The sequence below is a fragment of the Hordeum vulgare genome, chromosome 2H (genome assembly GCF_904849725.1).
Source record: "Hordeum vulgare subsp. vulgare chromosome 2H, MorexV3_pseudomolecules_assembly, whole genome shotgun sequence".
In the NCBI taxonomy this organism is placed as follows: domain Eukaryota; kingdom Viridiplantae; phylum Streptophyta; class Magnoliopsida; order Poales; family Poaceae; genus Hordeum; species Hordeum vulgare.
In genome coordinates, this window is record NC_058519.1 from 72445042 (window position 1) to 72470400 (window position 25359).

At 47.1% G+C, this 25359-nt stretch overlaps 1 pseudogene; it reads left to right on the top strand.

Moving 5' to 3' along the window:
- Positions 1-1346: 1346 nt before the first annotated feature.
- On the top strand, positions 1347-19563 carry LOC123425523 (annotated as a pseudogene).
- The last annotated feature ends 5796 nt before the right edge of the window (positions 19564-25359 follow it).

The following is a 25359-nucleotide window of genomic DNA, read 5'->3' on the forward strand; positions in this document are numbered from 1 at the left end:
CTAGCTAGTGGTTGAATCTTGGAAATTTATGGTGTTTCTCTGATTTAATAGATACTTTTTTACCTAAAATATATTTTTGGAAAAAATAAAGAGCAAACTATAAGGCAGCCGCAATTCAAATTTGACCTGCTTCCACGTGGATTGGCAAAAAAATGTCTTTTTCATGAGAGGTGGATAAAATCTGTTCACACCAAACCATTTGGTCAATTGTACATTAAATACGTACTAGTATTTTAGAAAAATTATTTGGTCCAATTTTGCAACAAACATTCGGTAGGTCCTTCACAAAAAAACTTATTTTGGGCACTCTAAAAATGAAAAATGAATTTTTCATCCAAAGAAAATGAAATCTTCCTTAGCCAACTTTGTTTTCCATCACAAGATGCACCTTTGTGAATAACATGTGATCATTTGAACAAACTATACCATGAATGTTGGCATAAGAGTGGCTACTTGCCTTGAAATTCGTGGATCTTCATACATGATAGCTTGTTTTTTAGAACACTTTTTTTAAAATATTTGTATAGGCTCAGTTTATTATTTTTCCTCGAATGTAGGTTAAATATGATGACACAATGAGAAGATTTTCAAAATTTTTATTTTTTTATTTCTTATGCATGTTTCAAAATGTTGTCAAAACAGCGGGCATGACTGTTCAAAGCTAGGGGTTGAATCTTGAAAAACTCTTGGTGTATCTCTAATGAAATAGATACATGTGTACCTAAATTTTTTTTTGTAAAAAATATTGAACAAACTATGAAGTAGATGTAATTCCAATTTGACATGGTTCCTCCTGATTCGGTAGAAACTAGTTTCAATGGCCAAAAATAGCTAGAAGATGACATTATTTGTCATCCCAAGATACACACATGTGCACAATATTGGATCATTTAAAAAAAATATAAATGTGACATGTTGAATGTTTATTCGGAATAAAATGATAAAAAATATAGGAGAAACAAAAGGAAAGAACAATATTACATAAACTCAATTCTGATTGGTGGAACAGTTGTGGCATGGATTGATGGCAAACATCTATCCATCCATCCAACCCACATCAAAAACACCCTGTCACCCTCGCGAACCCCACCCAATGTGCCATCCTCTCTCTCTCTCTGGCGAACCCTAGAGCTCCAATCCTCCCTTACCGCCGCCACCTCAGGAGCCCAATCCTGGCGACCTCAAGGGGAATCAACGACCCCTGTCCGGCAAGATCCGGCGCGCGCGGCGTGATCCATCTCTCTCTCACATGAGAAGGAAACCCATCAAGCCCAAACCCAAAGCTCTACTCCCCATCTTCCCCTCTCATCTTATCTCTAGATCTCGCATCGGCGCTGGGGCTAGCGATGGCGGATCCTCTGGCATGGAACCCCAACTACGGCGTGGTCGGCAGCGGCGACCGCCGCCTCGCCTACTCCCGCCAACCTTCCTTCTCCCCGCTCCCCGCTCCTCTCCCCCCGGCTCCGACCCCGGCACGGCCTCGCCCGCTCTGACTCCTCCATCTCCATGCCTCGCCCACTCTGACTCCTTCATCTTCATGCGTCACCTCGCGCTACTCCTCGCCCTCAACGCCGCCTACACCACCATGGAGCTCGCCGTGGGCCTCCTCCTAGGCGCGTCGGCCTTGTCTCCGAAGCCTTCCACCTCACATTCGGCTGCGTCCTGCTCTCCTTCTCCCTCCTTGTCATGGCCGCCTCTCGGACCAAGACCGACTCCACATACATCTACAAACCAGCCTACAGTGTACTACCTGCTTTGCCTAGATAGATAGATACAATAATTTCAGGTTCATTTAAGTTGGATTCATTCATGCCCGTAACTTTGATTTGCTTTGATGTACTATCCTACAGGTCAGGCTATGCAGGGACTCGGGCAGGGTCGAGGAGAACAACAGGAGGGCACTCACACTCAACGACACCTCACTTAAGGTGACTAAAGAAAATTACCCCAACTTTACAATTCGGCTCGAGAACATGTGCTCACTAATTTATCTATAATGTGAAATATGTGTTTTAAATTTCACAGAATAGGAACAAAGACAATGAATCTCAAGTGACTAGTCTTGCACCAGCATGTAATCAATGGCTCTTCCTCTGGGTTGCATGGATTTTCGTCATTGTATCATATCTTCTTCTAGCAAGTCATGTGTATAGACTTGCTGAATGGGCTGTATTTCTGCAAGATCCCTAAAATAAAATCTGCCGATCTTTGGTTCATGTGTTTACATGAAAAATATGATTTCGTAAGTGAAACATGCAAAACATGAGTAGTTTAGATGAAAGATATATTCTATATAATTTGGGCAAGTAATAACTTGCAGGATCTTTAAGTTGTCGTATTCGACATGTCTTTCCATAAAACCCACCTTCCTAAGTTATTACTGAACCAATAATTATTGTGCTCCTGTTTTGCCATTTTGTGTGATATGAAGTTGTAATGCTCGACCTTTAAGGTGCAATGTTCCGACAATTAGTATGTCGACCGTTAAGGTGCACAGTTCAGATAAAAGTTGAATGTTGTAGCTTCTAGCAAGTTTTTCCTTCCCATTTCTCATAAATGAATGAAACCGTTGATAAAAATATATGCTACTTAATTGATATATATTTGCATCTAAATTCGTGTATCTTGTGACAAGATAGGAGATCTCAAGTATCTGGGGGACAGCATAGGCCATACAGGGTCCATCCATGAAATTTCCTTTTCACCTCCGTCGTCACCGTAAGTGATATGTTCTTGCTCTGGTGATGGCACCACCAGATCCTTGGACACAAGAAGCTTTAAGCAGGTTATTTCTCCTACTTGGTCCTGATTGTTGAATAAATATGTTGGCTGAACATCAGTATTATGCGAATGTGGGTGATTGCAAAATTTTGTTAGTACCAAACTCTCATCTACACAGTTCCTTCTTTAGTATATATATATATATATATTAGAGTTCATCACTATGTTTCTTAGTTTATGAATTGTACATATTAGTATTCGTATAAACATGTGAGGCATTAATTTTTAATTCTTGTGATGCTTGGTCTTGAAGAAAGGATGCGGGGGCAAAGAGAAACCTCGGTGGACGTGGCTGAGCAGCAAGACGCGCTCCCCCTCCCGAGGCGCTGGCTCGACCTCGTTCTCCGCTGGCAGCCTCCAGGACTTGTGCACGATCATCCCGTGCTCCACCAGCTGCAGCAGATCCCCCTCCGTCACCGTGGAGGGGAGGAAGTCGCCCTGAATCCACCCCGCCGGCAGCGGCCGCTGTCGCCGCTGAGCAGGCGCCGCCGTCTTCCCCTTCTTCTTCCTCGCCTCCATCTTGCTGGTCTGACCCCTTGGTCATGGCGGCAGCTGCGAGCCCTCGGGAGGAAGGAGAAGGAAGGAGTGTAGAAGCGCTGGAGGTGGCGAGAAGGACGGAGTAGGCAAGAGCGAGAGATTCGGCGAGCGTAACGAAGAAGCCTCGCCACCGAGATTTAAATAGGGTTTCGACTGGGTCACTGGCAGGTGGCCCCGAAACCTTATCCTCCCGACCCACCGCGGCGATATTAGTGGAGAGGTTGAAGGCGCGAGAATCGAGGCATCAGGCGCTACTCGAGCGCGCTGGCGTCATCCCCGCTGAGCGCGCGGAAACCAAAATTTGAGGATCCCGGAAAATCCGTCGCTGTCAGTTGACTAGTCGCGTCAGAAGATGCCGCAGAAGCACTCGGCTCCCGACAGTCTGTTTCGCGAGTACTTCCACTCGGATCGTCGATCAGAAAAGTCAAAATGGACCAAGGCAAGCAACGCCCAAGCCAAGTCCGTTCCAGTCGGATCCAACTTCAAACATCGCTTCGTCGTTCCAACCCCAATCCATTCAGGGACTAATGATGGGGTTATAGTCCTAGGGTAGGGTCATAGGCCTGCCCTGTAGGTCCTACCCAAGGACTACCCCTCGCAAAGGACTAGACCCTTAGTCAGCTCCGACTGAATTAAGGAATCCCTGTCATCCAGTCGGTAACATACCCTCGATCGTCCAGTCGGAGACTAGCATTCGGAACATATCAGGCTAACCGACTAGATACCACTCGGTACATCGTAACCCCCCTGGAGGGAAACGGTCGTACGTTTCCAGGTGCATTTATTAGCATTTAGGGCGTACGTTACCTGTAACGCATACATTCAATCGCCACTACTCGACCCCTGTACCGGAACCGTTGTGGAGGGCAGCGCACTCAATATAAGCCACCCTCCCCTGCTGGTAAAGGAGATAGCAACTCATTGTATTTCCTATTCCACTCGACAACAAGCTCCCCGAGCACTGAGACGTAGGGCTGTTACCTCCACCGCAGAGGGGCCTGAAGTCATACATCCTCGCCGTAGCTAGGACTCTGCCCATCCTTTTCATACCCTACACATCTACTGTCAGGCTTATACCCACGACAGTTGGCGCCCACCGTGGGGCAGGCGTCTTAGCGACTTCCGGCGAGTTTGCGACTACTTCCTTTCGTCATGTCGTCTGGTGGAGGTTCGAGCATGGGTCACCAGATCTTCTTCGGCGCTCTCCCCTTCACCGTCGACGATTCGGCGTGGCTTCGGGATGGTCCTCTTGACGTTGAGGCGCTTCCCCGTCGTGGGGCTACGCACTTCCGTGCCGGCGCCCGCGACATTCTTCTTCTCCAACAATTGACTCCGGTGTCGACCTGCACCGCCGTCACGCACCGCAGCAAGCGGTCCCGCCGTCCGCGGCTCCAGCGTTGGGTGCAACATGCCTAGGCGCGCCAGAACGCGTCTTCGCAAGTGGCGGTTCTAGAGTCCGTTGTGGTTGCCCCGCTATCCCAGCACTCGGACTCGGTTCCGACTGAGTTTCCTTCCGAGTATGCGGGTCGCGGGCCTACAGCAGAAGTACACATGTCCAACTCCCATGAAGATCCCCGTCAAGCTGGCCGAAGCGAGCGCGAGGTCGACGAAACGTCCGGCACGCGCCGTCCACCTCGTCGTTCTGCTAGTCGGCACACTCGGCAGAGCAACGTGGAGTTGTTCCGCACACCCCTCCTCAACTTGGCTGCGGTTGCCAAGATAGCCGATTCCCTCCAGCCGACCGATTCAAAGGCAGGGAGAGGGATCGAGCAGATCCGAGCCCTGTTGCACATGGCGCAGCAGCAGAATTCGGCGGTCTCCCAGTCGCACAATAGGATCCATAGTAGTTCCATTCATGCGAATACGCATCGGTCGGTTCACAGCCCTGGTTCCCATCAGCGCCACAGGGGAGGCAGCCGTTCCATGATTCACGAAGATCCGCGGGGTGGGCCCTATGGGTCCCGACATCATGATGATCGGCATTTAGTCGGCGACACTTATGACCCAAGACCCGGCGCAAGAGGGCGTATCGCCCAGCGAAGGGTCGACAGGGGCCGAGCCCACCGCGATGGTCACGATTTGGACCGTCCAACTGGAAGCAGGACCATCGTGTCTGGTCCCGAGTGTTTTAGTCGAGCCATCCGCTCGGCTAACATCCCGCCCAACTTCCGATTGGCGGCGGGAATCAGTAAGTTTACAGGAGAGTCCAAGCCAGAAACATGGCTAGATGACTACCGAGTGGCAGTCCAGATCGGAGGAGGGGACGACCATGTCGCCATGAAGCACCTCCCTCTGATGCTTGACAGCTCGGCGCGAGCGTGGCTAAATTAGTTGGCCCCCTCGAGCATCTACAGTTGGCCAGATCTGGCCCGAGTGTTCATCAGGACCTTTGAAGGGATGTGCAAGCGCCCTGCATTGTGTCCAGAAGCCGAATGAGCCCCTCCGTGACTTCATCCAGCGTTGGACAACTCTCTACCACACGGTGGAGAACGTCACCGAGCATCAAGCAGTCTGCGCCTTCAAGGCAGGCGTGCGGTATAGGGAGCTGTACCTCAAGTTTGGCCGGACAGGCGACATCTCCATGAGCAAGATGATGGAGATAGCAGCTCGCTATGCAAATGGCGAAGAAGAGGACCGCATCCGAAGTGGCAAGCACAAGACAGTCGGCGACGCAGAGGGAAGCAACACTCGGAAGCAAAAGCAAAAAGCTCCATCCACTCCGCAGGCAGAAGCTGCAGTCGTGACCAATGCCAAGTTCAAGGGCAAAGGGAAGGCGTAGTTTACCCCCAATAAGAAGCCGTTCAATAATCCCATCCTGGACCAGCCATGCCCGGTTCATACGAAGATGGGCGAAGAGGGCAACCCTATATATCCAAAGCATACCACTCGGCAGTGCCGCCTCCTGATCCAGGGGTTTGGCGACGGGCAACCGAGTGAGAAGGTCAATGAAAAAGATGAAGAGGATAAGGAGGATCCGTTCCCCCAAGTCCATGCGACACTCATGATTTTTGCTGACGTCGAAAGCAAGAGTCGACTGAAGCTGGTGAACAGGGAGGTTAACATGGCCACTCCAACCAGCCCCATGTTCCTTAAATGGTCTCAGACTGTGATCACCTTTGACCAGTCGGATCATCCAGCGCATGTTCCCACCCCAGGAAGACAGGCTCTGGTCGTCGATCCGGTGGTGGAAGGAGTCCGACTGCGCAAAGTCCTCATGGACGGCAGCAGCGGTTTGAACATCATGTACGCCGACACTCTCAAGGGGATGGGCATTCCGATGTCCAAACTCAGCGAGAGCAGTATGCAGTTCCACGGAGTCGTCCCTGGACGGAAGGCAAAGTCACTCGGCCACATCGCGTTGGACGTTGTTTTTGGCTCCGACAAGAACTTTCGCAAGGAAAAGCTCACGTTTGAGGTGGTAAATTTCCAGAGCGCTTATCACGCAATTCTGGGCCGCCCAGCGTATGTGAGTTTCATGGCCCGTCCATGTTACATATACTTGAAGCTGAAGATGCCAGGCCCAAAAGGCGTGATCACCATCATGGGCAATCGGCAGCGAGCCGAAGAGTGCCTGCAGCAAGGATCATGAATCGCCGACCAGCAGATGGCCGTCCTCGAGCTCGACGAGTACAAGAAAACAGTCGACCCCGCCGACTTGATGCGTTCGAAGAAGCCAGCTTCAGAATCCACTTTCCAGTCGGCGGGAGAGACGAAGAAGGTCAGCATCCACCCGACGGACGACACTGCTGCCCGGACGAACATCTCCACCACCCTCGATCCTAAATAGGAAGCCGAGCTCACCCAATTCCTCCGTGAGAACTCGGATATCTTCGCATGGAAACCCTCTGACATGCCAGGTGTTCCCAGGGAGTTGGCTGAGCACCGACTGCATGTGGACCCCGTCGCTCGGCCCGTCCGAGAGCGCTTGCGCCGGTCCGCCGCACACAAGAGGAAAGCAATCGGGGAGGATGTGGCCAAGCTGCTGGCAGCCAACTTCACTCGCGAGGTTCACCACTCCGAGTGGCTCGCCAATGTTGTCATGGTGCCCAAGAAGGACATGTCACTCCGAATGTGCATCGACTTCAAGCACCTCAATAAGGTCTGCCCGAAGGACCATTTTCCGCTCCCCCGCATAGATCAAATTGTCGATTCGACTACGCGGTGCGAGCGTTTGTCATTTCTTGATGCCTACTAGGCTATCATCAGATCCGTCTGTATGGTCCCGATGAATTAAAGACAGCCTTTATCACCCCATTCGGGTGCTTCTGCTACATCACTATGCCATTTGGTTTGAAGAATGCAGGAGCTACCTTTATGCGCATGATCCAAAAATGCCTTCTCGACCAGATCGGTCGGAATGTGGAGGCATATATGGATGATATCGTAGTCAAGTCACGCAAAGGTTCCGACCTGCTGACTGACTTGGCAGAAACATTCGCCAACCTTCGTAGGTACGATATCAAGCTCAACCCCGCCAAATGTTCATTTGGCGTACCCAGCGGGAAGTTACCCGGTTTCATCGTTTCCGAACGAGGGATCGATGTCAACCCCGAAAAGATTGGGACCATCGTTCAAATGGAGAGGCCGGTCAGAATACATGACGTTCAACGGCTCACAGGTTGCCTAGCGGCTTTGAGCAGGTTCGTCAGTCGACTCGGCGAGAAAGCACTTCCTCTGTACCGACTCATGAAGAAATCAGATACTTTCGAGTGGACAGACGAAGCCCAAGTCGCATTCGATGACCTCAAAGTTCTACTTTCCACCCAGCCGGTTCTTACTGCTCCGCTCAGTAAAGAGCCCCTTCTTCAGTAGATCGCGGCTACAAATCAAGTCGTCAGTACTGTTCTTACAGTCGAACGAGAAGAAGAAGGCAAAGCATACAAAGTTCAGCAGCTAGTGTACTATGTCTCCGAGGTCCTGACTCCTTCCATGCAGAGGTATCCCTACTATCAAAAACTTATCTACGGGATTTACATGACTGCGAAGAAGGTGGCTCAGTATTTCCAAGACCACTCGGTGTGTGTCGTTTCTGATGCTCCATTGTCGGAAATTCTCCACAATCGAGATGCGTCAGGCCGAGTCGCGAAGTGGGAAATGGAGATGCTGTACTGCGAAATCAAGTTCGAGGCCAAGAAAGCTATTAAGTCTCAAGCCCTGGCTGACTTCATAGCAGAATGGGTAGAACAACATCAACCGACTCACATCTACTCGGCCCATTGGACAATGTTATTTGATGGGTCCAAGATGTTGAATGGCTCCGGCGCTGGCGTTGTGATCATATCGCCAAAAGGCGACAAACTCAAGTACGTGCTGCAGATACACTTCGATTCCTCCAACAACGAGGCAGAGTATGAAGCTCTCCTCTACGGATTGCGCATGGCCATCTCACTCGGCGTCCGTCGCCTGATGGTCTATGGCGATTCGGATTTGGTGGTCAATCAAGTGATGAAAGAGTGGGATGTCAGAAACCCCACCATGACCACATACTGCAATGCAGTGAGGAACCTCGAGAAAAAATTTGAAGGTCTGGAGCTCCACCATGTTCCACGAGTGAAAAACCAAGCAGCAGATGAATTGGCGAAACTCGGATCCACTCGGAGACCAGTCCCAAGTGACGTCTGCCTCGAGCACCTTCACCTCCCTTCGGTCAAAGAAGATCCTTTTACAGAAGAACCGGTGCAACCCAAGAGTTCAACAGATCCGACTGAAGTCGACGTACCCGCTGTGGTTGATCTGGTCGTGGAGATTCTTACTGTCATCCCCGATTGGACTGTGCCGATCATTGCATATATCCTGAGACAGGAACTACCAGAAGACGAAGTCCAGGCCAGGCACATAGTCCGCAGGTCAAAGTCTTTCACAGTCATTGATGGTCAATTGTACAAGGAGAGTGTTCCAGGCGTTCTCCAACGATGCATCTCTCCAGAGGAGGGACAGCTGATCCTGGAAGATATTCACTCGGGAACCTGCGGTCATCACGTCTCTTCGAGAGCAATCGTCGCCAAGGCATTCAGGGCTGGTTTTTTCTGGCTGCAGGCGAACGAGATGGCTAAAGATATGGTCGACCGATGTGAGGGTTGTCAGTTCTACTCCAATATGTCCCACAAGCCGCATCTGCGTTGAAGACGATCCCGCTCGTGTGGCCATTTGCAGTTTGGGGATTAGACACAGTCGGACCATTCAAGACAAGCCAGGGGGGATACACACATTTGTTGGTGGCAGTCGACAAGTTCACGAAATGGATCGAGGCTAAGCCCATCATGAAACTCGATGCCTCAACAGCCGTCAAGTTTGTTAGGGACATCATCTCCAGATTTGGTGTACCTCACAGCATAATCACAGATAACGGGACAAACTTCGACTCAGACAGATTCAAAGGTTTCTGTGCAAGCCAAGGTATCAGAGTGGATTTTGCTTCCGTAGCACATCCTCAATCCAATGGACAAGCAGAGCGGGCTAATGGACTTATTCTTCAGGGTTTGAAGCCCCGACTCCTGCGAGAGGTGGGCCACGATGCTGGCGCATGGGTCACCGAGTTACCTTAAGTACTTTGGGGTCTCCGCACACCCCCGAACAGATCTACATGGCGATCGCCGTTCTTCCTCGTTTATGGAGCAGAAGCGGTCCTTCCGAGTGACTTGCTTCATAATGCTCCACGAGTCGAACTCTTCTCCGAAGCTGAAGCAGAACAAGCAAGGCAAGATGGAGTGGACCATCTGGAGGAGGAGCGCGAGATGGCACTGACTCGCTCAACCATTTATCAACAAAATCTGCGGCAGTTTCATGCACGCCACGTTAGGAGTCGCACGTTCCAAGAAGGCGACCTGGTGCTCCGAGTGGATCAGCAAAGACCTCACAAGTTAGCCCCAGCCTGGGAAGGACCCTTCATCATCTCCAAGGTGCTGAACAACGGAGCATACAGACTCTACAACATCGAGAGGGAGACAGACGAGCCGCGTGCATGGAATGGAGACCTCTTGAAGCGCTTCTACACGTGATCGTCAACTGAAGCAGTGTAAAGAACAAGTATTGATGAAATAATGTAAAGCAGATTAATTTTTTGCAGATTCAGAGTTCTTCTGCGGTCGCGGACTCCGGTCACACAAAAAAAAACTTAGTCGCGATCCAGAATCGCCTAAGTTCTAACTTTCTCCGAGTGTGCACAAAGCGTCGCACTCGGGGACTTAGCTGTGATCAAGAATCACCTAAGTAATAACCTCCTCCGAGTGTGCGCTAAAGGTCGCACTCGGGGACATAGTTGTGATCCAGAATCGCCTAAGTTCTAACTTCCTCCGAGTGTGCTCTAAACGTCGCAATCGGGGACTTAGCTGCGATCCAGAACCGCCTAAGTTCTAACTTTCTCCGAGTGTGCACTAAACGTCGCACTCGGGGACTTAGCTGTGATCAAGAATCACCTAAGTAATAACTTTCTCCGAGTGTGTACTAAACGTCGCACTCGGGGACTTAGATGTGATCAAGAATCACCTAAGTAATAACTTCCTTTGAGTGTGCACTAAGCGTCGCACTCGGGGACTTAGCTGTGATCAAGAATCACCTAAGTAATAACTTCCTCCGAGTGTGCACTAAACGTCGCACTCGGGGACTTAGCTGTGATCAAGAATCACCTAAGAAATAACTTCCTCCGAGTGCGTGCTAAACGTTGCACTCGGGGACTTAGCTATGATTGGGAATCACATAAGTATTAACTTCTTCTGAGTATGGACTAAACGTCGCAATCGAAACAACATTGCAACACAAGAGCAAATGCTTTGATTCCGATTCAAAAGTTCTAGCAAAGATAGTTCAATAGGTGCAGGTCAAGCTTACCCGCACCGATCTAAGGAAGCGATGGCCAACAGCGGTGGCCAAAGTAGCTTACAGATAAACACTCGGCATACCGAGGATAAAAATGTTTGTACGCATCATCTGGATTAATGCCAGGACTGGAGGGCTCTACGAACATGTCCAGATCAATACCGTCGGCGATGCGGGTAGCACTCTCAAGGAAAGTCTCCATGAAGTCTTCGAATCGAAGCTTCTTCGTGTTGGCGACCTTCAATGTCTTCAGCTTCTCCTCACGCACCTCCTTGCAATGGACTCGGACCAAGGACAGAGCAACATCTGCACCGCAACGAGCTGCAGATTTCTTCCACTATTGCACTCGGTTCGGAATATCCTCCAGTCGCGCCATCAGGTTCTCCATCTCCTGCCGCGACTCATCTTCTGGCCAAAGCTCCTTGTCAATTCGGCTGACGACTTCTCTCAGTCGACCGATGAAAGGACCCACTTTGCTCACGCGGATGTGCGCTCGGAGCAGATCCCGATTGGCGTCCTCGCCGAGTGGCACGTTATCGCGAATGGACCGCTCCACGTCCGCTGCTTCAACTTCAATATCAATGCGAAAATCTGCAACAGAAGAGCAAGCAAACAATAAGCGTCGAGTGTCACGCACACAGTACAAGCACTCGGCAAAAAACCGGACTTACCAGCCAGACGCGTCATCATCTGCCCAGCCCAGTCGCTGACATACTTCTCCTGAGCTATGCATCGTTTATTCAGGACGACCATCTGATTCGTGAGAGCAGTCCTCTGGTTCTTCATCTTTTCCACTTCCTCAGTCAACACCTTGTTCGCTTCACGAGCCTCCTCCAAGGACTTTTCTCGTCCCTCCAGAGCATCCTTCATGCCGGCCATTGCAAGCATGGCCGCATCAAGCTCACCAGCGAACTGATTCCTCTCCGCCCTGAGAGCCTCATAGGTCGTCCCCATTTCACAGGTTTTCTGCCAACAAACACCAAGGGACAATCAGAAAGTTCAACAATTAAAAGTCTAAGTTCTTCAGAACCCTACCGACGCAAGCAGTCGACAGCGGTCTCGGGGACTACACCCAGTGGGTTCACTAAGAGTGACCCCACTGGCATGCAACTCAAGCAGGCCTGCCCTATTGAGATGCATGTTATCACCTACGCCTACGAGGCCAATACTACCCGACCTGAGTACAACTTACTCTCGGGGACTCTTACAGTAAGTGCACTCCGAGTGCAACAACTGCTCGCACTCGGCCATATTATTTACAGACACGACCAAAGTAAAGACAATATGTATAAAGACAACTGTCGGTGCAAGCACTCGACACAAGTCTCGGGGACTACACCCACTGGGTTCACTCAGAGTGAACCCATTGCAAACAGAAGCTGCTATCCAAGAATACCCAGTGGGTTACAAGAGAAAAGTAAATATTTACTAGACCACTTACTCGGATTTCATCTCGCAGCTCCAAGCTCCGCTGGTACAAGGACGCAACGGAGTCGTAGGCCCTCTTGGCTTCTCGAGCCATCAGCTCCGCCTGCACCATAGCCCCCTTGGCCGCTCCCACCTGCTCCTCCGGGAGACGCTGGATGTTGAATTCAGCATTCGACGAGCCTGGAATCGTCGGAAGTTCCTGAGGCATCCCAAGGTCCGCCCCAGTCGGCTCCTCATCCACCAGCACTGGTTCAGTCTGTGGCAGCGCCTCAGTCGGCAGCACGTCGGCGGCGAGAGCAGCAGCAGGAGGAGCGGCCTCAAGAACAGGCTCCGCAGCTGGTTCGGCTCTCCCCTGGTCGCCCTCGTCCAGGCAAATCGCTCCTGACAGGCCGAACGACACGAGGTCTCAGAAAAAGAAAGAAGCAGGACCTATGACAGAATTCGAGACGCGACAGTATAAAACACTCGACGTCCCTACAACGCACCTGGCTGGGACGAAACGACGTTGTCCTTGTCCATGGGATCATCTTCCTGGCACGCCGGAGAGGTGGCAGAAGTAGTGACTCTGCCGAGTGAAATCCATTCGACCAGTAAACAGGAGTTCACTCGGATATCAGAAAGAATTGAAAGCTGGATACACTTACGTGGAGGTGACAGGGACAACAACCCTCATTCGCGGCAGAGCCTTCCGAGGCTTAGGCCCACTCGGCTTGGCCGCCCTAGAATACTGACTCGCAGGCTCAGCGGCGGCATCCCTGGCCCTCTTAGCGCTTCGAACGCTCGGGACCACCGGGGCAGTGGGCGGAGCACTCGAGGACGCAGGAGGAGCCGAGGGGACGGCGGGCTCGTGTCGGCGCTTGGTCCGATGCTCTAGTTGCGGAGGCGGCGAGTCCTGCACTTCGTCTTCTTCCTCCTCCTCGCTGGTCTCCTCCTCCGATTCCCCGCTGTCGGAGACGTACTCGGCGCTCTCCACGCTGCCCTCCTGGCTGCCTTCCTCCTCTTCCTCGGTCGGATTCCATTCGAGACGGGGGAGAACCAGTTGGTCCACGTCTGCATAAATTTCAGTCAGCAACATCAGACATCACGCAGAGATTCAAACAAACGACAGGAATTAAGACAGTTAAGTGCACTCGACAAGTGTTACTCACCTGATTCGGAGGAGGATGGTCCGCGCAGTAAGGCTTCACTCGTCGAGATCCTTTGGGATTCTCGCAGGGGCCTGTGATCTGGAGCACCCACGAGGTCACCTTCTCCTCAGTCACGCCCACCACGTTGGTCCGAGTGGAGTCTTTGGGCCCCGTGTAATGCCACATGGCATGGTCGCGAGCGTGCAGAGGCTGGATACGCCGACCGAGGAAGACCTCCAGCAAGTCTATGCCAGTGACCCCCCTCCTGACGACATCCATGAGTGCCTCAACCAAGGGCTGGATGTCGTTCTTCTCCGCCTTCATGAGCGCGAGCTGCTTAGGAGGGGCGGGCCGATCTAAACTAAAGGGAGGCAGCCCAGTCGACGCATTCGGGCAGGCGATATCCTGGCAGTAGAACCACGTCGACTGCCAGTTCCTGACCGACTCACTTAACTCGAGAGCAAGATAGCTACTCCGACTCTTTTCCTGGAAACCTAAGCCCCCGCAGAGCTGGAGGAGATGTGTCTTATCATCCGACTGGCTGAGTCGTTTGATGGTTTGGGATCTAGCGGAAAAGATGTGGTTGAACAAACCCCAATGGGGAGGGCAGCCGATGAAACACTCGCACAGAACTATAAAGGCAGAAAGATGGCCAATGGCATTCGGGGGAAAGTGGTGAAGTTGTGCCCCGAAGTAATTCATGATGCCCTTGAAGAAAGGATGCGGGGGAAAAGAGAAACCTCGGTGGACGTGGCTGAGGAGCAAGACGCGCTCCCCCTCCCGAGGCGCTGGCTCGACCTCGTTCTCCGCCGGCAGCCTCCAGGACTTGTGCACGATCATCCCGTGCTCCACCAGCTGCAGCAGATCCCCCTCCGTCACCGTGGAGGGGAGGAAGTCGCCTTGAATCCACCCCGCCGCCAGCGGCCGCTGCCGCCGCTGAGCAGGCGCCGCCGTCTTCCCCTTCTTCTTCCTCGCCTCCATCTTGCTGGTCTGACCCTTGGTCATGGCGGCAGCTGCAAGCCCTCGGGAGGAAGGAGAAGGAAGGAGTGTAGAAGCGCTGGAGGTGGCGAGAAGGACGGAGTAGGCAAGAGCGAGAGATTCGGCGAGCGTAACGAAGAAGTCTCGCCACCAAGATTTAAATAGGGTTCCGACTGGGTCACTGGCAGGTGCCCCGAAACCTTATCCTCCCGATCCACCGCGGCGATATTATTGGAGAGGTTGAATGCGCGAGAATCGAGGCGTCAGGCGCTACTCGAGCGCGCTGGCGTCATTCCGCTGAGCGCGCGGAAACCGAAATTTGAGGATCCCGGAAAATCCGCCGCTGTCAGTTGACCGGTCGCGTCTGAAGATGCCACAGAAGCACTCGGCTCCCGACAGTTTGTTTCGCGAGTACTTCCACTCGGATCGTCGATCAGAAAAGTCAAAATGGACCGAGGCAAGCAACGCCCAAGCCAAGTCCGTTCCAGTCGGATCCAACTTCAAACATCGCTTCGTCGTTCCAACCCCAATCCATTCAGGGACTAATGATGGGGTTATAGTCCTAGGGTAGGTCATAGGCCTGCCCTGTAGGTCCTACCCAAGGACTACCCCTCGCAAAGGACTAGACCCTTAGTCAGCTCCGACTGAATTAAGGAATCCCTGTCATCCAGTCGGTAACATACCCTCGATCGTCCAGTCGGAGACTAACATTCGGAGCATATCAGGCTAACCGACTAGATACCACTCGGTACATCGTAACCCCCCTGGAGGGAAACGGTCGTACGTTTCCAGGTATATTTATTAGCATTTAGGGCGTACGTTACCTGTAACGCATACATTCAATCGCCACAACTCCACACCTATACTGGAACCGTTGTGGAGGGCAGCGCACTCAATATAAGCAACCCTCCCCCGCCGGTAAAGGAGTTAGCAACTCATTGTATTTCCTATTCCACTCGACAACAAGCTCCCCGAGCACTAAGACGTAGGGCTGTTACCTCCACCGCAGAGGGGCCTGAACTCATACATCCTCGCCGTAGCTTGGACTCTGCCCATCCTTTTCGTACCCTACACATCTATTGTCAGGCTTATACCCACGACAGACATGCAATTTTTTTTCTAGCATTATCACTAGGTTATGTTTCAATGCATGTATGCCTAAATAACTGTGTCTTGTTTCTGAAGGATTATGCCCAAGTTTCTTTTATTGGTGTTACATGTGTAGCCAGTAACCAAGACCTGCACTTGTGACATGCATATTCATATTGTCTCTATTGTCTTGTATGACTATCTCATTTTAACTAGCTCAGCTAAAAAAGCACGGTACTAGCTGAAATCTGTTTATCATTCTATAGATAATTGTCCTTTACTCCTTTACTCATTTCTTGAATGGAATGTTCATAATATATTAGCTCCAGTTTTTCTAATTCTTCTCAGCCGATTCATATATGAAGGCAACCATTTATGACATGTTGTCGCTCGGTTATCCCAGTCCTGAAGGAGATCCATGCTGAAGAAGAATACACTTGTAGAGCTTGTAACGGTTATTACACTTGTAGAACTTGTAAAATATTGTATATGTTAGATCTTGTATTATGTGTTATTTGTAGAGCTTGTATTGAATCTGGCTATTGTTATTTGAAGTATTATGTGTGTTTTCTGCTTGCCAATTCAAGTATTGGTATTGTTTTACTGTCCAATTGAAATATGAAGAATCTCAGCCTAATAGTCGGACTCACTTATCAGAACTTGTCAAGTGGGACCTGTTTGACTAGTGGACCCATTTTATTAAAAAAGAAAATTAAATTGTTGGTACAAAAAGGCCATGGCCAAGAAATTAAAAAGGTCGAATAGTTGGGCCAAGCCCACGTAACTAACAAAAAATAGTAGCAAATAATATATTCAATGGGCTAAATTATTGGGCTCGGCCCATATAGACACCAAATTGGACCGGGATAATTCTAATCATAGACTTTTTCATTTGGTCGTAATTTTGCCACGTCAACTTGCCACATCGGATCCGACATGGTCTGGGCAAACTACCAGCGACCAAAAAATTGGTCATAGAAGCAACGACCTTTCATTTCGGTCGTTATAGTTCATTATAGATGGTCATCTTTTGACCAACTATTTTCGGTCGCAAAAAGGTCACAAGCGGAAAACAACGACCATTCAGTGACCAATATTGAAGGTCAAAAGTTAGCATATTTCTTGTAGTGATCCGGGATAGAATACTAACCTTTAGTCCCGCTTCCATCCACCAAACGGGACTAAAGGTGTTGTGCAAGGTGAGGACCATTGGTCCTGATTCGTGTGTGGAACCAGGAGCAAAGAGGTCAGACGAACAGGGACCCTCGCCCGGCTAGCACCCTGGCCTCACGAACCGGGACTGATGCACCCATTAGTCCCGGTTCGTAACAGAACCGGGATTAAACCTTTTATCTCGTGTGGACCAGAGCCCTCTTTTCTACTAGTGTAATAACAAGAATGATGAGGAGTTCAACTTTTTATGCTATTTTACCTATAATGGCGAACAGTTGATTAATATGATGATGAGTTGTTATTGACATACACAAGTACAAACTAGATGGATGCAATATACCAAGTTGAATTAGAGGAAAATACGATGTTGGGAACCGTACCTTCGTATTTTCCTCTAATTCAACTTGGTCTCTTGCATCCATCTAATTTGTACTAATGTTGTATATTGTTCTTCCATAATTTGTACTGATGTTGTATATCAATATGTATAACGTGTCGGTCGACCCACGCGTTCACGGATAAACCCTCATTTCAAAAAAAACACAACGCTTGCTCACTACAAGGAATATGCTAATACACGACGCTATTTTTTCGTCGCTACATCGTCACTGTTTTGGGTTTACGACGATCTCACGACGAAAAACCAAGCGTCGAAAATGGAGTGTCACAAATGAACAACAGCGACGTTTTAATCAAAATCGTCGTAACTTTTACGACTATTCCTGGATCATCGTAACCTTTACGACGATCCTAAATCGTCGTTGGCAATCTAATCCAGTCCTACGTGGCAGTCCTACGTGACAAAATTACGATGAAATCAAAACATCATAATTGAAATCAACCCAACCCATTTCAATTGATCACATGGGTTGGTTTTATTTTTTGGGCTTTTTCTTATTGGGCTTCTTTTTGGGCCTAAGCCTATGTACATCCACTTCTAGTTTTTTTTTCAAATTGTTTTGTATCATTATAATTTGGACCCTGGCCTTTTAGTGCCCAAATACATTTGCTCCAGTTTTAGTTTTGGCCTTTTTTCATTTTTGAATTCAACAACTTTTTGTTCCAAAACTTGGTTTCATTTCTATTTATTGGGCCTTTTCAACCCAGTTATTTGTCTAATATTAAATCCAACACTATTTCATATTCAAATCAAGAAAACTCCAAGTCGATTTAAAATCAGCCATCATATAACATCACATAATACATCTCCCAGGTTTACATAACACAATAACTCATCTCATGGATACATTTACTTACACAAAAATATAGCAAAAACGGACAGAATATAGCAAATACATTTCCTCCAGCTTGCCATTCACCCGTGTCGCGCCAGCTTACTTCTCCTGAAAACAGATTCGTAGCAATGGACTTCAGCATGATCAATAGTGTGGAGGAAACAATTCAACCAGGAAGGTAGAATTTGATTATTCAGATTCAACTTGGTAGAAATTTCTTGCAACATAACTATCTAGACAAGTATGATGAATTTAAGGTGAGAAGGAACTGCCCTAATTTACTGGTTACACTATCCATTTACAAGTGAAGTAGGAGTAGAGAAGGTGTAATACAACAGCAACTATCTATCTATTTTCTAGAAGCAATACCAGCCAATGGCATAGCTCACACTGAAACAGATTTAGTGCATGATGTACTATGTAACAACATCTAATAAGAAAAATATATGCACATCATGTCACGCCCATGCCCCAATCCCCAACACCCCTGGTTTCTGCGCACTTGATGATGCAAACAAAATTTTGGGTTCTATCTGAATTCCCACCTGCAATCTACTAATCAGAATGTTGAACAATAACATTTTGTTAAAAGAGTTTCGAAAAACAATAACACAGGATCACTCTGTGAGGAATCTATTGATCAGAATGCCGCACAATAATATCTACGACAGTAGACAACTACCCCCTGCAAAATTTAACAAAATGCATAGCTAGATAAACTGCCTCATCACGCCGAACACATAAACACACCAGAGATCAGCCACACAACCACAATGCTTTTAGAACAGATATCACTCAAAGAACTAAATCAACATTGAATCTGCGATACAATGTGACTTCACAGTAAATTACCAGCACAAAACCAGCATGACTGTAAATCTGTAGGGCGAGCTTGTACCACGAACTGGAACTGAGATAAAGTGGAATCGCGGTATACATGTAGAATGCAGAGTACAGCAGCAGTACAGTGTTGTTGTAGTACACTGACCTCGATGATCCAGTTGACCATGACAGAACGCTGCTCCATGACATGACGGCCACAGTTGCGTGCCATGGAGGCATATACCTCTGTGTAGTGGACACCACCACACCCCATCGCAGGAAGAGGGATGGGGACCTGGTGAGGTAGCTGTCGACGGGGACGCTGTCGACGGTGAGGGTGCCACGCTCGACCCCTCAGGTGAGCTCTAGGTCCTCAATCTGCCTGCCCTAACCAATCAAACACCAGCCAACCCCAATAGAAAACATAGATAATAAGAGCCCATCTAGCTAAGAGGGCAGTTCTGATCAGTGTGTTTGGTCTAGCAACAACATCAGGTAAGCCAGAGCAGAACCAGCAGCTCAAGATAGCAATGACGAGCAGTAAATTTGTGTATGAGAAGCATAATAGGAATCCTTAGGTCGCTGAGCTACATGAGATCGAGCTATGGGTGAAAAGGAATTACTAATTTACTTTTTTGAAGCTAACATACATCCCATGTATACAAGGTATCAAAACAAGGAAAGAGATTATTATAATAAAAAGAGAGTAAAAAAGCAGCTTTATTAGAAGAGCTCATAAACAGAAGCATAATCCAACCCGTAGACATCACTATCAAGGCAGAAAAGTCTTATGATGTCCATGACATGATGCTTGATCTAATATATTCATTGCGTAGAGAAGCACCCATGGCAATGTTCAATCTACAAGAACATCGATGGTAGCAGCCAAACAACAAGATATTCTTCATTTACTCCATAACAATTGTGATTCCCATCCCATGCCCAAGTACCTATGCATGTGAAGATTTTAAATCAGATTAGTTGGCAGACAAGTCAACACGAGTATACTATTTATTCATAAAGAGAAGGTAACAATGAATAATCAGCTAGTTATGAAGGCAAAAAAAAAGAACCCTTAGGAACAAAAACATCTTATGGCAAGCAATGTAAATCTAGGGTGAATCACAAACAATTTGCAGCCAAGATGGTAACAGCTAAATAACAATATTCTCGAAACAGGCTCTCGTTCCACTTTATATATAAAACAACAACACCATAGTTACAAAACCGAACAATACAATGTGGAGATGTAGTCCACTGAAACAGCAGATCCCAAGAGAATAATATCATTTTCATTTCTTCTGCACTAGCATCCGTTTTAGGTCCACAAACAGTTGTGATTTTCATCCCACACTGACCTATGGATATGATAAAGTTTTTGCACCGTTTGGCAAACAAATTAAGATGCATCTGATGTATGTTTATCACAAAGAGAGGTCAGTACTGAAGCATGTGCTAGTTATCTGGCAACAAAAGGCCTCACTAGAGCAGATCCTAGGAGCAAATCTAACATGGATAAGAGAGCATTTGCACTGAGGGATTAAGATGCGCACACTGGTCGGCCGGTACTTGAAAGTAGAAACTAGATTAAACGACCTAGCACGGAAGAAAATATAAGTGTATGAACGGCAATATGCACTTAAAATCTACACGCACCAACCGCGGGACGAGCCCGGCCGGGCGGCTGGGTCGCGCGCTAATATGGAGTTCTCTGCAGTCTTTGTAGCTTTGACTATGATTTACTGGATTTTACTATGGACTTAAAAGATCAAGTGAACTGTCAAAAAACCTGTTCACACTATGCTGATGTGGCTGTTGTATTTGCATCGAGTATGATGAACTGACTGATGGGAATTTCAGCAGTCCTGTATTCAACTCTGAAGCTAAATGAGAAGAAATGGCTACATGGAGTACGGCAATATGATATACTCGAACGCAACAAGATAATTAGATGAAAATACACTTGCGGAACTAATAATACATAGGGCTATTTTGTTCTGGTCTGCCTATCATTGCTACTACCATTTAGTACGAGCCATGAGCCAGTAGAATGGAGAACGATAGCATGCAGTTGATGGTGATGAAGGGGTCGTTGACGGCGACGAGCTCCACAAATTATCCTGAAGCAAAATGCATTAGTAAAAGCAGTGACAAGATCGCTGTGACTGCTAGAAAACTACGCGTAGTATTTCTCATTTTATTTGTAAATAATTGGTCAGATATTGTTTACATGAGAGGCTGTAAACTAAATGTCCATACTAATTATCTTGTAGTGTTAGCTGAAGGCAATACATTATTTTTTATTTTATACAACTATCTTGTTTGGATAATCTTAATTATAAGGACAATGTACATAATAGTTTATTCAATGATAATTGTGGGATTTTAGCCGATAATCACTCACATTTTTATTTTCGATATTGATGTCAACATCATATTATGTAAAATCCTTGTCTTCTAAATTAATATTATTTTATTTATTCCTTCACAGCAACTACTAGGGAGTCGTCAAATACTAAATTTTTAATCCGAGTAACATCTGTCCATACACATTATCTAATGAATATATTATCACTGACCCAGTTGCAACAATGCAGAGGAAATTTTGGTGGTCATTTACAAATTTTAAGAAAGCATCCTAGCAAAATTTCATAAAATTATACAACAACACTAGCTACGTAAATAAATATCTGAGGCATACCTTATCTTCTCTGTAACTTTCATCACGGCATCACAGTGCATCGGCATGTCAGCGTGGTTGCTTCAGAGGCAGCAACATGGCTATCTCTCTAGTGCTCCGGCCATCCTCTGAGGCTTCTCTGACTCGGGGCGCCGCCACACACACACATGAGATGGATATGTCAGGAGCGATCTTTTCTCAGGATCCACTTGCCTTGCTGTATACACAAAAATCAGGAGCGATCTTTTCTCATAACTACTTGCATGCGGCCTGGGCGACGTTCCTGGCCATGGCGCACATCAGGGCAATGCGTCGGCCTGGGCGACGTTCCTGGCCATGGCGCACACCCGCGCGATGCGTCGGCCTTGGCGACGTTCCTGACCATGGCGCAGATCGGCAGGATGCCGTCCTCGGCGGCGGCGACGGTGTTGGCGATGGGCGCGTTGACGACGAGGTAGCCGTTGTCGATCCCGATCCCGACACGGACCCGGCCGACGATGCGGAGACGGCCGCCGGAGGCCTCGAAGACGTCGCTGCCAACATTGGTAGAGCGAGATCTTGGCCCGGAGCCCCTCGGGGGATAGGTCTGAGGAGGAGTTGACATTGGCGAACTCCTAGAGCAACGCCAGCCCCGCGGCGCCCAACTTCTCGGCCACGAGCACCGTGGTCTTGCCCTGCACGGCCACCGCATCGGAAGCGGGCGGGGACGCGGTCGACGCGGCGGCGACGGCGACGAGCTCGACATCGGGGCACTGAAGCCACAAGCCTATGGGGAAATCTGGAGCTGCGACGGACGGAGGAGGGCCGAGAGGAAATCAAGGATGGAAGGGGCTCTCCCCTCGTGGATGGGGTGGCGGCGTGGGGTGGACTGGGAGTGAGGGTGTGAATGAATTTAGGGTTAGATGGGGTTAAATAGCCCCCCCCCCTCCCCGGTTAGGTGGGCTGGCTAGGGCCGGCCCAGTTTGGGTCAAGGGGGTTTCTTTCCCCTTTTTATTATTTGTTTCTGTTTTATTGCATTATTTAACAACTTTAGTTTTATTTTATTTTAACGGAATAAAACACTTTAAAATTAATAATCCTAAAGGACAATTCTCCTAGGTAATATCCGACACACCCGAACATTTTTATTTTGAAATTTGAAAACTTTTATCGTTTGATTTTATTTTTAAATTCAAATTTGAACCGTTTGAACTAAGCGAGATCAATAATAGAAATCACGGTGACGTAGCAACATTTCCGTCGATTCAGCAGGAAACATGTCAAATTTAAACTGCATCTCCCTTATAGTTTGCTCATGATTTTTTCCAAAAATAATTTTTAGATAGATAGATATCTATTTAATCATAGAAACATAAAAAAAAATCAATATTCAACCACCAGCTAGGAATGGTCATGCCCACCGTTTTGACCGCATTTTGAAACGGGCACGAAGAATTCAAAACAAATCAAAAAATTGGAAAACCTTCGCATTATGTCCCAGGATCCGGATCCGGTGGGGGTCGAGGTGCGAACCGTGGGGAATGTTGACATCATGCCACGGCAGTAGCACACGGTACTGCCAATGGTACGACACGTAGTGTATCAGGATGTAGAGCCGGTCCAGTAGCTGGTGAGCCCTCCCTACCCAGGGCACCAATGCGAAGCGCTGTGTCGAACTTACATTTAACCTTGCCCTTGTTGTAGAAGAACCACATGATGTACACGTGTGCTAGTTATGGTTTTCTGTCGCTCACAAGGAGCAAGTGTGGTCATATGTGAACAGGAGTGGGAGGAGAAGTGGATGAGCCCCCCTCCGACGCCATGCTTGCATTCAGAGAGACTTGAACTTCGGACGGCAAACACGCGATACCAAGATGGAAATTGAACTGAAACAAGTTGTGTCTGTCTCTTGTCCGTGTGACACAAATTCATCATAAATATGGATAGAAATTCATCTAGATGAACAGTGAGGAGCCATATTTTGGGTTTACGTTGGCGCCTTCTATCGGTGTTTTCGTTTATTTTGATTTGGATAAACACGCGCAGACTTTTCATCGCGTTGTAGTTGTCCTAATGAGCGAGGCAATATTCCTGTATTCCTCACTTGGTCCCCACTGGTTTGTTGTTTGCTTCGGTTTCTGATCTTTTGGCTTTCTTCAGAGCTTTTTCTCTTCGTTTCTCATTGGATTTTTGTGTTTCTTTCTGCCTTTTGCTTTTTTCCCTCCATTTTTCTTTAGTTTCTTTGCTTGCTTCTCCGTTTTCAACGATTTTTATTCTTTTGTTTTTTATTTTAATTATTATTTCATCTTCTTTGTTTCTTACCTAGTTTTCAGCATGTCTTTTCATTTTTTTGTTTCCATTGTTTTGTACTGGTTTTCATTGGTTTTCTCTGTTTATTTACTTCTTTGTCGATTATCATCGATTTTTTTCTTTTTGCTTTTGTATAGAGCATGAATATACACATTAAAAAATGCAGTTCCATGAACAATTATTCATATACATATGACTGATTTTCATGTGCATGTTAAACATTTTCTCAAATACAAGATTTTTTTCAAACATATATTTTGATGTCAACCTCACTTTTTCGTATACATGAGGAACATTTTCCGTACGCAAGATTAACATTTTCCAAATACATGTTCAACATTTTTGAAACCTTTTTTTTGTCTATCTTTTTTCATAAACATTGTATATTTTTTATATATCGGAACATTTTTATATACAATTTTATCATTTTTAAAATGTATGATTAACATTTGTGTAAACATTTATTTTTATGTTTACTTTTTTCCTACACAGTGTACATTTTTCATATACACCAGGACAATTTTTATATAAAAAATTAACATTTAACAAATATATGATTAACTTTTTATATATACACAATTATGTTTTTCCAAATATATGATTAACATTTTTGAAAACATATTTATTGTCTACTTTTTTCCATACACATTGTGTTTTTTTGTATGTTGGAAAAAACATATACACTCTTAATATGATTATCAATTTTTCCCACATATTTCTTCATGTCTCTATAATGTTTATGCATCAAAAACATTTTATATAAACATTTAGTTTTTTAAAATATATGTTTTCTTTCATATCTATGCCTTGGTATCTATTTTTTCTTAGAAAATATTATTTTTATATAAAGTTACGTTTATAGTATATATATTCAGAATATTTTGAAAAACAAACAAAAATAAAAAACACAATTTTGTATATATGTTTCAGAATATTCATATATATGTTCTGGTATCTTTTTTTTCTAGACATTATACAATTTTGTATATGAAGTCCTTTTATAATAGATATATTCAGAATATTTTAAAATACAAACAGAAAGTAAATAAGTAAATAATATATAGGAAATCAAAATAAAAATGGTGTTTAAAGCCTATCCGTGCTGGGCCGACACTATTGGGTGGCTACTCGAAGCGACACATAGGTGCGTCCATGTAGAACAACCAAAAAGTGAAGGACGGGCCGCATCTATTATGTTTATCTTGGAGGTCTGCCCCTAGCTTGTGAGGACCAGAGGGCTAAAAGATGGAGTCGGGGAATGTGGGAGGAACCTAGGAAGGAGCAGCCAGCAGAAGCTCGTCGTCGGCCACCGTAATACTAGTATTCAACCACTAGTTAGGAATTGTCATGTGAACATAGTTAGAACATGCTACAACATTTTTATAATCGTCGCAAAAGTTATGAC